This window comes from Nannospalax galili, unplaced genomic scaffold (assembly GCF_000622305.1).
Source record: "Nannospalax galili isolate Female #2095 unplaced genomic scaffold, S.galili_v1.0 scaffold786, whole genome shotgun sequence".
Lineage (NCBI taxonomy): Eukaryota > Metazoa > Chordata > Mammalia > Rodentia > Spalacidae > Nannospalax > Nannospalax galili.
This window is the reverse complement of record NW_008355774.1, coordinates 751,168-767,153: the sequence shown is the minus strand read 5'-3', so window position 1 is coordinate 767,153 and position 15,986 is coordinate 751,168. Positions and strand designations below refer to the sequence as shown.

Here is a 15,986-nt window from a genome sequence, read left to right as displayed (position 1 = left end):
TGTATATTTATATTTATAAATTTTATGTATATATTTATAAATATATACATAAAATTTGTAAATGTATGTTTATAAATGTATATATGTACATGTAATGATAAAAAGAGGACAAGAAATTGAGAGGGAGTTGGGGGGACATGGAAGGAGCTGGAGGGGGACTGGGAGGGATGGAAATAACACACATACAATACTCATGTACGAAATTCTCAAAAATAAAATAAGATGAATAATCAACAACCAAATCAAAAACCTCCAATGAATAAGCCAACTAACCAAACAGCCCTTCAGGATAATTAAAACAGAGCTCCTAATCTTATCAAAACTGTTCCTCCTGCATTCTATTCCTCAACCCAATCCATATCTCTTGGCTCTACTGCATCCATCCTGGTAGAAACACTATATTTTATGGTGGCAGTATTCAACAATAATAGCCTGCTATCAGGGTGGCCTGATTCTGCCTTTCCCATCATCCATCTCTTTCCCACATGACAGTCAGAGGGATTCTGTTAATATAGAAGTCAAGTAGGCCATGATATTCCCCTATTTATAGCCCCCAAATAGCATTCCTTCTCTTTCCTTACAGAAACAAAACGTACCTCAGCAGCCTGTAACAGTATGGATGAGATGATCCGCTCCTTCCTCAATGGTTTCATCTTCCTCCAACTCTTTCAGATTCCTTACTGGTTCTTTCTTTTTCCCAAAATACTTATTAAAACCAGATTCCTTACTGGTTCTTAAAAATTCTAGACATATGCACATAAGGCTTTGCCCTTCTTTCTGTCCAGAACATTCTTTCCCTGGATTTCTCAGTGGGTTGGTTCTTTGGGTCCTTATCCTAAGATCTCAATGAGGCTGTCACTTATAACTTAAACTTATATAACTTTATATAACACTTGTAACTTAAATTTACATAACTTTCTCCAGAACCACTGTTTCCCTTATTTTTTCCCCATAGCATTTACCACCACCAGATTATATACTGTAGTTTATTTACTGTTTGTCTCTAATAACCACCTTCCCTCCACCAGGGCACAAAATCATTACCTGTATCTTCAGCACCTGATAAAGTAATTGTCACACAGAAAGTTTTTTTTCTTTTTAGACAGGGTCTTTCTGCATCTATCCCAGGCTGGCCTTGAACACTTGATCTTCCTGCCAGTGCTTTTTCAGTGCTGGGATTAGAGGCTTTGAGTTAACCATGCTCAATTTTCATATAGTTCTTCATAAAAATTATTTTATCGTGTATGAATGTTTTGTTTGCATGTAAGTACATCCCATGCATGCAGTGTTCTTGGAGGCCAGAAGAGGGCTTTAGATCCCCTGTAGCTGGAGTTCCAGGAAGGTAGGTTTTAGCTGGTGTTAGCCTTCATGTGGGTGCCAGGTCCTCTGCAAGAGCAACAAGTGCTCATAACTACTTCACCATTTCTCCAGCTCCCAATTTTTTTTTTTTTTTTTTGAGATAGGGTCTCCCTGTAACTCCAGCTGGCCTGGAATTCACTATGTAGACCAGGCTGCTGGCTTCCATCTTACATCTGCAGAGTGTTGGGATTAAAGATGTATGCAATCACATCTGGCTTTTTTTTTTTTTTGGTCTTTTTGAGACAGGGTCTCCCTGTAGCTCCAGCTGTCTGGAACTCACTCTGTAGACTAGGCTGGCCTCGAACCCACAGAGATCCCCTGCCTCTACCTCCCAAGTGCTGGCACTAAAGGCGTGCACCACCACACCTGGCCACACCTGCCTTTTAATTTTTTAAAAAACAATTTTGGGCTGGAGAGATGGCTCAGCAGTTAAGAGCACTGACTGCTCTTTCAGAGGACCTGGGTTCGATTCCCGGCACCCACATGGCAGCTAACAACTGTCCATAACTCCAGTCCCAGGGGATCCGACAGCCTCTTCTGACCTCTGCGGGCATTGCACGACACGGGTGCACTCCCATACATGCAGGCAATATACTCATACACATAAAATAAAATAAATAGCAAAAAAAAAAAAAAAAAGCCGGGCGTGGTGGTGCACGCCTTTAGTGCCAGCACTTGGGAGGTAGAGGCAGGGGATCTCTGTGAGTTCGAGGCCAGCCTAGTCTACAGAGTGAGTTCCAGACAGCTGGAGCTACAGGGAGACCCTGTCTCAAAAAGACCAAAAAAAAAAAAAAAAAAAGATTAAAAAAAATGTATGTATGTGAACCTGTGACCCGTCCAACGTGAGTGCTGGGAACCAATCCTCTGGTGCTCTTGGAAGAGCAGCAAGTGTGCTTTTGACTGCTGAGCCATCTCAATGACTTCCCAACAAATTGCCTAAAGTGTGAAAGTGGGGGCTGCAGAGATGGCTCAGCGGTTAAGAACACTGGTTGTTCTTCCAGAAGACCCGGGTTCGAATCCCAGCACCCGCATGGCAGCTAACAACCGTCCATAACTCCAGTCCCAGGGGATCCGACAGCCTCTTCTGACCTCTACCAACATTGCATGACACGGGTGCACTTACCTACATGCAAGCAATACACACATACACATAAAATAAAAATATAAATTTTTTTAAAAGTGGGAAGGTAATTTAAAAGCCATTCAATCCAACAACCTTTTTCTACAATAAAACCTGTTTTTTTTTAATATTTATTTTTTATGTGTATGCGTGTATTGCCTGCGTGTAGGTAAGTGCACCCGTGTCGTGCAATGCCCGGGAGGTCAGAAGAGGCTGTCGGACCCCCTGGGACTGAAGTTATGGACGGTTGTTAGCTGCCATGTGGGTGCTGGGATTCGAACCTGGATCTTCTGCAAGAACCACCACTGTTCTTAACTGCTATCTCTCCAGCCTCTATTTTATAATGTTATATGAGCACATCTTATGGCAGCCTTCTTTGATCTTAAAATGTTGAACTTAAGGCTACAAAATCAGGTTATTTTCCCGGGGGCCTACTGACACAAACACCAGGTGGCTGGGACCAGCAAGCCTCTCAACAGTGTAGATAATCTACCTGGGAACTGGGAGTCAGCTGTTGGAAGATGTAAGCCGTTAAGATTCTGGAGGAGGCCTGCAAATTGAAAGCCGAGTTGCCTTGTTTTTCCGTTAGAATTACGATTTTCAGTTTCTATGGTCTTGCACGAGTCACGCTTGGCTACATTTATTGCTCAGAGCTAGCAGGCAAGGCCCTGTGGAACTCGGGTGGGGTTTCCTTTATGGGTTGAACTATTGAACCTTTAACATGAATGATGTCTGTCTGGAGTTTTTGACCTGGAATGCCGGAAACCCATCAGAAAGAACAAAAAGGAGGAGACTTTGTGACGCACTGCTTCTCCAACCAAAGCAATTCTTTTGCACTTAATTCTCTGGTGTCGGATAGAAGGACGTTCTGTGCCTGCACGTCCAGCAACCCTTTGCCTCAACGGATGAAGTTTGAAGAGGCTCTCTTCCGCTCTCTTCACACGAACCGACAATAAGTCGCTCTCCAGCGGGGCAGGCCAGGAATGTCGTGATCCCGCAGGGAGTAAATCTAAGGATGGCAGAGCCACCAATAATTTGCACATCTTACTCAGTTCCGAAGCCCGGAACAGAGGACAAGCGGCCATGCCACTGAGTCCAAACTCCCAGCAGGCCCCACCGGACGGGGAAGCTGGTTTTCCATTGGACAGCAGCTAGCAGCTTGCCTTTACGCCCCGCCCCAAGAAGGCAAGCCCCCGCGCGCGAGGCACGGCGGGAGTAGAGGCAGCGGGACCCGCCGCCGTACTCCATCTCCCGGCGGGCTGAGCGCTGAAGTGGCGGCGCGACGCCTTTGTGGAAGCAGGAGCCCGCGGGGAGGAAGTTCCGGTCTCCGGGACGCTGGGTCGGTGTCGGCGGTTGAGTAGGAGGAGCGGGCCTCGGGTGCTGCGCTGCTTCGGTAAGGGCCCAGGACGGGAGAGAGGGCGTGCCGGAGCTGCTGGGGAAGGGTCAGCGGTCCGGGCGGCTCTGGAAATCGTGGGCACGCGCGGCCTAGAAGCCGCAACTTCGAAGACGCGGGTTGGCTGCGGCCTCGCTCGCGAAGACAACCTAGCGGCGGTGCGGTGAGGGAGGCGCCGCTCGCGGAACGGTCGCGGGCCCGGGGTGGGGCCCGGGGCGGCGGTAGAAATACCGGTCCCACCGCGAAGCGGCCAGCTGTCGGGCAAGGGACCGGCGCGTGGTCGGGGCTCGGCGCTCCAATCTGTGGAGCTGCAGGCGGGCTTCCCCCACCCCCACCCCCTTCTTTCCTCCCTGCTGTTTCTGGTCCAGTTCTAGAGGCATCACTAGATAGGAAGTTCTTGTCTCCAGCAAGTACCCTTGACCGCCCACCTTGAAGTCCAGACACGAGTGAACTTTGCCGGACCGGAAGGTGTGAGAGCTCAGAATCTGGTCCACGGGCCCGTAGAACTGGGAGGTGGGCGAGCGGACTAGTGGGTTCTGCACCGGTTGGGTGTATGTGGGAGGAGAGTGATGTTTTCACCTATAAGTGCTTTAGATTCCTTTTGGCATTGTTAATATGTAATTTTCTTTTAACTTTAAAATTGACGTGTGAATGGTTTCAATTGTGGGATCCCATGTCTTTAATAAAAGGAAAAGGCCTGTTTTGTAAGGCACATAAGGTGTGAGGGTAGTTGTATTATTTGTTTGTTTGTTTAATTGCAAATTCTAGGATTGCTTGTGAAGTTCAGACTAATTGGAATTTTTTATGCGCCTGGTCACCTGGTTCATTTTTTTGAACTCTGGATTATGCCCCAGCTTTGTTACTCTTAAACTTCCTGTTGAATAACGTCACCAGTATGATACAAATATGTCACAGTTACCAAACTTGTGAGGCTCCTAGGAAAAGGTGTCATTTGAGTAACAGTTAATAATGACAACGTTGGAGACTGGAGAAATAGCTCCATGGTTAAGAACACTGGCTGTGTTCTTAACCGACCTAGGGTCGATTCCCAATATCCACATATCTGCTAACAACTGTTAGTAACTCTGGTTCCAGGGGATCCGACGCCCTCTTCTGGCTTCCACATGCATTGCATGATATGGGTGCACTTAGACCATGCAGGCAAAATACTCCACATAAAATAAATAGAAATAAATAAATTTAAAAAATAATGATGCTGGGCGTGGTGGCACGGGAGGTAGAGGCAAGCAGATCTCTGTGAGTTCAAGGCCAGCCTAGCCTATGTAGTAAGTTCAGTCAGCTGGGGCTACATGGACACCCCCCCCCCGGCAAAAAAAATACAAAACCCAACAAAACAACACAAAAAAATGACAACGTGGAAAGTAGTGACATAATACCATTTTAGTGAAACTCAAAAGTTGAATCTGATGCCAGACCTAGTGGTGCATATTTGTAACCCCAGCTTTATTTAGGAGGTTGAAGTAGGATGTTGGGTTTGATGCCAGCCTAGGCTACATTGAGACAATTTAAAAACAAATTGAATTTGAGCTTTAACCCCTTAAGTACATTTATGTAAATGTTTAATCTATAGAATAGGTAAGAAATGGCTCTGAACAGTCATAACACTCCTGTTGGTGATTAAATTCAGGGTTTTTCACATGCTAGGCAAGTTTTCTACTACTGAGCTACATATACTCCCAGCCTTCCTTACAGAATTTTATAAATCTAATAAGTCTAGATTTATTTTCTTTTAGGATCCTAGACTTTTTTTTTGTCTTTTTGAGACAGGGTCTCCCTGTAGCCCCAGCTGGCCTGGAACTTGCTCTGTAGACCAGGCTGGCCTGGAACTCAGAGATCCCCCTCCCTCTGCCTCCTGAGTGCTGGGATTAAAGGCATGCACCACCATGCCTGGCCAGTCTTTGGCTTTTGTGACCTTTCACATGAAGAATTTGCAATGGGAGAATTGTAAGGGGAAGTTAATGTCTCCATTCTTTTAGGGGGGAGTGAGGTAGGGTCACTTAAACATATGCAGGCAATACACTCATACACATTAAAAGAAAAGTGTGCATATCAAGCTGGGTGTGGTGATACATGCCTTTAATCCCAGTATTCCAGCACTTGGAGGCAGAGGCAGGAGATTGAATTCCAGGCCAACTAGGGCTACAGGGAGACCTCCCCCAGAAGTGTATATGTCAGTAGGTTTTGATATATTGCACTATTGTTTATTTACTTTTGTTTGTATATGTAGTATACATGGGTGTATGTGCATGTTGGTACATGTGTGTGGATGTACTTGCACATGCATATGTGTTCCTGTGGAGGCTAGAGATCAGCTTTGGGAGTCACATGTACCTTAGGAGCTGTCCACCTTGCTTATTTTTTATTTTTTTTTTTAAATTTTATTTTTATTTTATGTGTATGAGTGTATTGCCTGCATGTATGTTAGTGAGCCTGTGTCATGCAATGCTGCAGAGGTCAGAAGAGGGCTTTGGATTCCCCTGGAACTGGAATTAAGGACGGTTTGTAGCCGCCACGTGGGTGCTGGGAATCGAACCTGGGTCCTCTGCAAGAGCAGTCTGTGCTCTTAACTGCTGAGCCATCTCTCTAGCCCCCTATTTTTTATTCTTTTTAAAAATGTTTTATTTATTCTTTTTATTTTATGTGTATGAGTGCTACCATACAGGTGCCAAAAATCAAACCCAGGTCCTATGCAAGAGCAGCCACTGCTCTTAACCATTGAGCTATCTCTCCAGCCCTTATTTTTTATTCTTTGAGACAGGGTTTCACTGTGTACTTTTTTGTTCTTTTTTGTTGTTTTTGGTCTTTTTGACACAGGGTCTCCCTGTAGCCCTAGCTGGCTTGGAACTTAGACCAGGCTGGCCTGAAACTCAGAGATTCGCCTGCCTCTGTCTCCCGAGTGTTGGAATTAAAGGCATGCACTACCAATCTTGGCATCTTCTAAGAATTTTTTTAAAGTTTTGTTTATCTGTATGTGTGCTTGTGTGAGTTTATGTGCATCACATGCATGCAGGAGCCCTTGGAGGCCCGAAGAGGATATTAAATCCCCTGGAACTGGAGTTATAGGAAGTCGTGAGCCTCTGTGTGGGTGCTGGGAACCAAACTGAGATCCTCTGCAAGAGCAGTAAGCATTTTTTTTTTACTGTGGAGCCATCTTTTAAGCCCCCACCTTGCTTAAAATTTTTATATTACATTTTGATTTATGTGGGGGTGAGGTGAAGGTGGGTTTGCATATGTTGTGCACATGTGAAAGTCAGAGGACGACTTTGAGGAGTTGGTTCTCTCTCCTTTATTATGGGAGTCTTGAGAGTCAAACTCAGATTGTCTGCCTTGGTGGCAGGCAGCTTTATTTGCTGAGCCATGTCACTGACCCCCTACCTTGTTTAGAGAAGGAGTCTCTCACTAGGACCTGGGGCTTGCTAGTTAGACTAGGCTACTGGCCAGTGAGCTTCAGGGATCCTCCTGTCTCTGCTTCCACAGTGCTAGGATTACTTTTCCTTGCATTGTACTGTTAATCTTTAAAATTGTTATTTGATATGTGTTTTTGCATCTCTTGTAACAAAATTTATCTTTCAAGCCATTTTAAAGTATATAATTCAGTGACATTAGTTACACCTACAAGGTATCACAACTAACAATGGCTATTGCTAAAACTTTTCATCTCACCTAGCAGAAACTCTGTAACCATTAAACAGAAAGCTCCTCATTTCTTGTAGTTCCTGGTAACCTTTATTCTACTTTGTTTCTCTGAATTTGCATGTTCAGTAGAATGGTACAATATTTGTCTTTTTCTGTTTGATTTGTTTCACTTAGTATAATGGTTTCAGAGTTTGTCAATGGGATAGTATGTATCAAAATTTTATTCCATTAATTGATTGGATACTATTCCATCTTTTTTTTTTTAACTTTTAAATTTCATTTTAAAAAAATTTATATTTTTATTTTATGTGTATGTGTGTATTGCCTGCATGTAGGTAAGTGTTGTACAGTGCCCGCGGAGGACAGAAGAAGCTGTCAGATCCCCTGGAACTGGAGTTACGGACAGTTGTTAGCTGCCATGTGGGTGCTGAGATTCGAACCCAGGTCTTCTGCAAGAACAGCCAGTGTTCTTAACTGCTGAGCCATTCTCCAGCCCCTAGAGTACTTTAAAAAAGTTATTATTTTAGCCGGGCGTGGTGGTGCACGCCTTTAATCCCAGCACTCAGGGGGCAGAGGCAGGCGGATCTCTGTGAGTTTGAGGCCAGCCTGGTCTCCATAGCGAATCCAGGCCAGCTAGGGCTACAGAGAGACCCTGTCTCAAAAAGGACCCCCCCCAAAAATTATTATTTTAATTTTATGTGTATGAGTATATTGCTGGCTTGTATGTGAGTTCACCTCTGTCATGCAGTGCCTATGGATGTCAGAAGAGAGTGTCGGATCCCCTGGAATTGGAGTTGTTAGCTGGCCGTATGGGTGCTGGGAATGGAACCCTGGCCGTCTCTGCAAGAGTAGCTAGTGCTCTTAACTGCTGAGCCATCTCTTCACCTCCACACCAACCCCCTTAAAAAACTCCAAAGCCAGGCATAGTGGCGCACACCTTTAATCCCATCACTCGGGAGGCAGAGGCAGGCGGATCTCTGTGAGTTCAAGGCCAGCCTGGTCTACATAGTAAGTTCCAGGACAGCTGGGGCTACAGGGAGACCCTGTCTCAAAAAGACCAAAGGAAAAAATCCAGTCAGCTGTTATAAACACTTGGGTTTTTGCCTTTTGGATGTGGTAAATAATGCTGTGAACATTGATGAACAAATAATGTTTGAGTATTGGTTTGTTTTGACAGTGTTCTACCAAATCAAACTTGGGGTTTCACATATATGTGTTAGGAAGGGGCTGGAGAGATGGCTCAGCGGTTAAGAATACCGGTTGTTCTTGTAGAAGATCCGGGTTCGAATCCCAGCACCCATATGGCAACTAACAACTGTCCATAACTCCAGTCCCAGGGGATCCGACAGCCTCTTCTGACCTCTACCAGCATTGCACGACACGGGTGCACTTACCTATATGCAGGCAATACACACATACATGTAAAATAAAATATTAAAAAAACAAAAACCCCAATCCAGCCTACTGTGGTGGTACAGACCTGTAATCCCAGCATTTAGGAGGCAGAGGCAGACAGATATGGATGTGGATTGTTGAGTTCAAGGCCAGTCTGGTCTAATAGCAAGCTCTAGGCTAGTCAGAACTACAGAGCTACATAATGAGACCCTGTCTTAAAAAGACCAAAGAAAAGAAAAAAAGAGCATTGGTTTGGTTCCTAGAACCCACATGGTGGCTAACTACCATCTGTAACTCCAGTTCCAGGGGATCCAATGCCCTCTTCTGACCTCCATGGGCACTGCATGCCATGGGTACCCTTACATACATGCAGGCAATACACTCATACACATAAAATAAAATATTTTTTTTGGTCTTTTTGAGACAGGGTCTTGCTGTAGTGGGGCTAGCCTGAAATTCACTATATAGTCCAGGCTGACTTTGAATTCACAGAGATCCACCTGCCTCTGCCTCCCAAGTGCTGGGATTAAAGGCTTGGCCTACCACGCCTGGCAAATAAAATATTTTTTGAAAAATTACAAAACTCATAAAACATAGGAAAAGTTTGATGACCTCAGGTTAGAAATGACTTCCTGAAAATGAAAGAAAAAGCAAATTGAAAATAAAATCAAAATAGAAAACTTTAGCTTGGTACATACCTGGAATCTCCAGAATTTAAGTGGCAAAAGCAGGAGGATCATGAATGCAAGGCCAGCCTGGGCCCTAGAGAATTACCAGCTCTTCGGAAAATATAGGCAGCTCAAGAGATGAGTTATGGTATATAGGGATTTCAAGGTCCCTGTAGCTCCATCTGGCCTGGAACTCTGTAAACCAGGCTGGCCTTGAACACACAGATCCGCCTGCCTTTGCCTCCAGAGTGCAGGAACTAAAGGCATGCTCCAATATACCCCACCTTTGATCCATTTTTAATTCACTTTTGAGTGTGGGATGATGGTAGACAAGGCGTCTACAATCAGGAGAATCCTAATTTTGGAGATGGAGTCAGAGAACTGATAACAGTTGAGAGAAGACAGCAGGCCTTCTTCTAGATCTAGGAAGGACTCTTCAGAGGCACTGAAATTGGAATGAGTACATGTAAATTTTTTAAATGGGGCATGTTTTCAAGGTAAGGGTACTACTGACAGCTCTAATTCCAGTGTAAAGAGTTCATGTTAAAGTTAATACTTTTTAAAAGTTTGTATTTGAAAAAAAAAAAAGTGTATTTGGATTTTGGGAATGAGTAGGATAACCGAATAAACCTTTGGCCACCTTTTGGTGCTCTCATAATCTTTTTAGCTGAGTGTCCTATGAGGACACAGCATTCACTTTAGAAAAAATTTGAGTGTTTTTAGCAGGATCATATTGCATAATACAGCTAAAGCTAACAGAATAGGATTCCTAGTTCTGTATTACTATTTTTTGGAGCTGAAGTCATGTTTAACAAGGATGGCCCAATTGGTATTGTGATGCTAGAGTTGAAATTCTTATACTTGTGCAAGGTGAACCAGAGTGAAGGTATTTGATCAGAATGTTTTTGCTGGGGGCTGGTGAGATGACTCAGTTGATAAGGCCATTTGTTCGCTACCAAGCCTGAACTCACATGGTGCAGAGAGAACCAGTTCTTGTAGGTTGTCCTCTGACCTCCACATGCTCATGGTGGTTTGTCAGCTCTCACATATCCATATGTACATGCACACACATACATAAAATATACACATTAATGAAAGTTTTTAAAAAATTAAAAAACGTTTTGGGGGACTGGAAAGATCGCTCAGCATTTAAGAACATTGGCTGCTCTTACAGAAGACCTGGGTTCCATTCATAGCACCCACATGGTAGCTAACAACCATCTGTAACTCCAGTTCCAGGGGATCCAACACCCTCTTCTGACCTCCAGGGCCATTGTAGTACACCAGTGCCCTTACATATACACAGGCAATACACTCATACACACATAAAATAAATGCTTTGCTGGACATGGTGGCTTATGCATATAAGCTCATCACTTGGGAGCCTGAAGTAGGAGGATCAAAGAATTGAAGGCAGGGATCCGAGAGATGATATTTGCAAGCACTTACTGAGCTGAGCATGGCGGCACATGCCTTTAGTCCCAGCACTCAGGAGGTAGGAGGATCTCTGTGAGTTCAAGGCCAGTCTGGTCTACATAGTGAGTTCCAGGCCAGCTGGGGCTGCAGGGAAATCTGTCTCAAAAAAGATTTAAAACAAAACAAAACAAAACACTTACTGCTCTTACCCGAAGTTTGATTCCAGGAACCCACTTGAGAAGCTTACAGCTAGCTATAACTACAGCTCCAGGTGATCCAACACCCTCTTCTGACCTCTGCAGGTACTTGGACTCACATACAAATACCCCACACACACACATGCAATTAAAAATAAAAATCTTAGCTCCGTGTCCAGCACTTGGACAATAGAGGCTGGCCTGGTCTACATAGTGAGTTCCAGGATAGCTGGGGCTACAGGGAGACCCTGTCTTAAAAAAAGAAAAAAGAAGAAAAAACCAAAAAAAAAAAAGCCCTAAACACCAAACAAATCAAGGTGGGACTGGAGAAATGGCTCAGCAGTTAAAGAGTACTGGCTGCTCTTACGACCCAGGTTCCCAGAGCACATAGCAGCTAATAACTGTCTGTAACTTCAGTTCAGAATCTGACACCCTCTTTTGGCCTCTGTGGGCATTGTACACTCATGGTCTATTTCCATACATGCAGGCAAAATACTGATACACATAAAGTAAAAATAAATGTGTAGATGATAGATAGATAGATAGATCTTTTTAATTTTTTTATTTTATGTATATGAGTGTAGTTCCTGCATGTATGTGAGTGTACCTGTGTCGTGCAATGCCACAAAGGTCAGAAGAGGGCTTTGGATTCCCCAAAACTGGAATTAAGGACGGTTCGTAGCCACCATGTGGGGAAGACTAGGTCTCTTGTAGGTCAGGATGACTTTGAGCTTTAAAAAAATCATTTATTTTGCATGCACATATATGTATGTATGTGTGTGTATTCGTGTGCATGTTATAGTGTGTTTGTAGAGGTTAGAGGACTACTTTGGGTAGCCAGTCCTCCTTCCACCATGTGGGTCCCTGGGGTCAAACTTGGGTCATCAGGCTTGGTAGTAAGTGCCTTTCCCTGCTGAGCCATCTTGCTGGACTGACTTGGTACTTCTGATCCTTCTGCCTCCAGCTCCCAAGGGCTAAGGCTATAGGTATACACCACCATACTGGCTTTTTTCCCCTTTTTAAAGACAGAGTCTCATGTAACCTAGGCTTTTTGCGACAGGGTCTACCTAAGCCCTACCTAGCCTAGGATAGCCTTGAGCTCTTCATCGTCCTGCCTCTGCCTACTGATTACAGGTGGTTGTCACAATGTCTGGTTCTGAATAATTTTCTTTAAAGATAGATTTATTTATTTATTTATTTATTTATTTGTTTATATTTTTTTTGTCTTTTTTGAGACAGGGTCTCTCTGTAGCCCCAGCTGGCCTGGAACTCACTATGTAGACCAGGGTGATCTTGAACTCGCTGAGATCCACCTGCCTTTGCCTCCCAAGTGCTGGAATTAAAAGGGTGAGCCACCATGCCTGGCTAAAGATTTTTTTTTTTTTTTGGTCTTTTTGAGACAGGGTCTCCCTGTCGCCACAGCTGTCCTGGAACTCACTATGTAGACCAGGCTGGACTTGAACTCACAGAGATCTGCCTGCTTTTGCCTTCCGAGTGCTGGGATTAAAGGCATATGCCACCATGCCCAGTGAGGCTAAAGATTAAAAAAAAAAAAAAATTTTACTTATGTATATGAGTGTATTGTCTGCAGGTATATAAGTGCACCCGTGTCACGCAGTACCCTCAGAGGTTAGAAGAGGGTGTTGGATCCCCTGGAACTGGAGTTGCAGACAGTTGTTAGCCACCATGTGGGTGCTGAGACTTCAACCCAGGCCCTCTGCAAGAGCAGCCAGTGCTCTTAAGCAGTGAACCGTCTCTCCAGCTCCTTATTTTCATTTTATGTGCATGAAAAATATGAAATGTTTCATGAATTTGCATGACATTCTTGCATAGGAATCATGCTCCTCTTCACTCTATTCCAATATAAGTATCTGTGCTGCTGAAGTGAGCACTGGAACAATTTTCTTTGAGACTTTTCCCCTGCCAGAGATCTTTGAATGGTTTGGGCAGTCATTCTGAAACAGTTCTTCAAGTATTTCGTACTTTGTGAAGAGAGCCATCTTTTTCTATATTTGTTTTTTCCTCCTTCCTCCCTCTCTGTCACCATTCCTTCCCTCCCTCCCTCCTTTTCTCCTTCCCTCCCTCCCTCCCTCCTTTTCTCCTTCCTTCCCTCTCTCCCTCCCTTCCTCTTTTTTTTGTTTTTTGTTTGTGACAGGGTCTCACTATGTAGCCCTACCTAGCTTGAAACTTGTTATGGAGACCAGGCTTGGCCTGGAAGTCACAGAGATCTGCCTGCCTATTTACCTGAGCACTAGGACTAAAGGTGTACACTACCCTACCATCTATGGAGGATGGAGAGATGGGTCAGCTGTTAAGAACACTGGTTGCAGAAGACCTGGGTTCAAATCCCAGCACCCACATGGCAGCTGTCTGTAACTTCAGTTCCAGGGGATCCGTTGGCCTCTTCTGTCAACTGTGGGCATTGCATGACATGGGTGGGTGCACTTGCCTACATGCAGGCAATACACTCATACACATAAAAATAATAAAAAATATTTTAAAAAATATTTTTAAAAAAAGGTGTGTGCCACTACACCCATCTTTTACTTGCATTTTTGCCTTAATATATTTTACAGAAATAGGTCCTTTTCGTTTTAGGAGTTTTTTAACCTACATTTTAAAGGATTCTTGCCCTTTTGATCTTGGTGTTGATGGTATTGAATCTTTACATTCTTGTTTAATTTTTGTTTATTTTTGGCTGGAGTATCTTGGATAGGTTTCTTTTTTGGAACATTTTTCTTCAGTTGCCTTGTCAAAATCATTATCTACCTGGATGGAGTGGTGCATGTTTGTTATCTCTGCACTGGGAATGTGAAGGTCAGAGGATTAGAAGTTAAGGTCATCCTTGGCTGTATAGCAAGTGAGCAATGTGAGACCTCATCCAAAAAACAAAAAGAAGGGAGGCACGATTGCTCGCACCTTTAAACCAAGCATTAACTAACTAGCTAGGGAGACAGAGGCAGGTGGATCTCTGTGAGATCGTGGCCAGCCTGGTCTATATAGCTAGATATGGAGAAAAAGAAAAGGAAAGAAAGTACAAAACAAGCTGGGTATGGTGGCTCATACCTGTAATTCCAGTAATCCAAAGGCTGAGACAAACGATCACTTCAATTTTGAGTCCAGTCTGGGCTACATAAATGACTTTTTCTTTTAATTTTTTACATTTTCTTTCTTTAATGTGTGTTTTCATGTGGAGGTCAGAGGACAAGTTTTGGGAGTTAGTCTTCTCCACGATTTGAGTCCTAGGGATCAAACTCAGGTTGTCAGGCTTGGTGGCTAGTGCCTTTGCCCTCTTGAGGCATCTCACCTGCCCAATTTTTAATTTTATTTATTACTGTGTGTATGAGTGAAGGTGTACTTGTGCCACATGAGTATGTGGAGATCAAAAGGCAACATCTAGGAGTTTGTTCTTTCCTTCCAACTGTGGTTTCCAGTGATGGAGCTCAGATCACCAGGCTGTGTGGCAAACGCTTTTGCCCCCTGAGCCATCTTGCTGGCTGCTGTTTGTTTTCTATAGTTACTGCTTGTTTTAGACATTTCTATGGACTGAATCCTTAAAAACTATCTTGTCAGCTGTTTTGGTGACCTGTGGACTGTTTTATCATATTTAATTTTGGTGGTTCACTTAATTTTTCCTTTTATTGTGTTTCTGGTGTCATAGTTAGGAAATGCTTACAAATCCATGGTAATTTTTCAGTAGTTATAAGAAAAGCCCTGGAGATAAATTCTCAGCTTGATTTAGGTTACATGCCTGTTTTTAAAGCAATAACTGGTGAAGATGAGTTCTGATTAACTGAACTAGATGGTAGGATTAGTCACATAGATTGAGAATGAAGTTAATGCTAAGATGCTATTTCCAAAATGAAGGACAAATAGATGCTGAAAAAATTACTCGGGAAATGATTGATGAATGTGAAATATTCTTAGTACACTAAAAAGTTTATGATGCTCCTGAGTATACTTTTTTTTTCCCCCAGAAGGCCTTGAACTTTTCAAAAATTAACTTTTTAATTAAATTAATTTATTGTGTGTGTGTGTGTGTGTGTGTGTGTGTGTGTGTGTGACTGTGTGTGTGTAGAGGTCAGAGGACAACGTTTGGGAGTTAGTTCAGAATATACATTTTATTTTTTAATTATTATTGTTCTTATTATTTTTTTTGACTTTTTAAGATAGAGTCTCTCTGGAACCCCAGCTGATCTAGAACTTGCTATGTAGACCAGGCTGGTCTTGAACTCACAGAGATCCCCTCGCCTCTACCTCCCAAGTGCACCATACCCAGCTCAGAATACACATTTTAAAAATATTTTATTTATTATTTTTATTTTATGTGTATGCATGTGTTGTCTGCATGTAGGTAAGTGCACCCACGTAGTGCAATGCCGGTGGAGGACAGAAGAGACTGTTGGATCCCATGGAACTGGAGTTACGGACAGTTGGTACCTGCCATGTGGGTGCTGGGATTTGAACCAGGATCTTCTGCAAGAACAGTCAGTGTTCTTAACCACTGAGCTATCTCTCCAGCCCAGAATATATGTTTTAAATAGAAGTATTCTTTTTTTTTTTTGGTCTTTTTTTGAGACAGGGTCTCCCCAGTAGCCCCAGCTGGCCTGGAACTCACTATGTAGACCAGGCTGGCCTCGAACTCATATTTATTCTTTTTTTTAAAAAAAATTAGTTAGCCGAGCGTGGTAGCTCATACCTTTAATCCCAGCTCTCGGGAGGCAGAGGCAGGTGGATCTCTGTGAGTTCGAGGCCAGCCTGGTCTCCATTAGCGAATCCAG

General features: G+C 43.5%; 1 protein-coding gene and 1 non-coding gene across 3 annotated transcripts in view; one reads left to right on the top strand and one right to left on the bottom strand.

Moving 5' to 3' along the window:
- The first annotated feature begins 3,710 nt into the window (after positions 1-3,710).
- Positions 3,711-15,986, top strand: part of Rbm6 (RNA binding motif protein 6) — a 127,853-nt gene continuing 115,577 nt past the window's right edge. The window contains exon 1 of one of the 2 annotated variants that reach the window (XM_008853153.2): positions 3,711-3,872. The gene's annotated coding sequence lies outside the window, so the exon portion shown is untranslated. The remainder of the gene's footprint in view (positions 3,873-15,986) is intronic. The other variant, XM_008853154.3, reaches the window with a different exon arrangement.
- Positions 12,994-13,097, bottom strand: LOC115067696. The gene has a single exon (XR_003847068.1). It is a non-coding gene; the product is annotated as a U6 spliceosomal RNA (small nuclear RNA).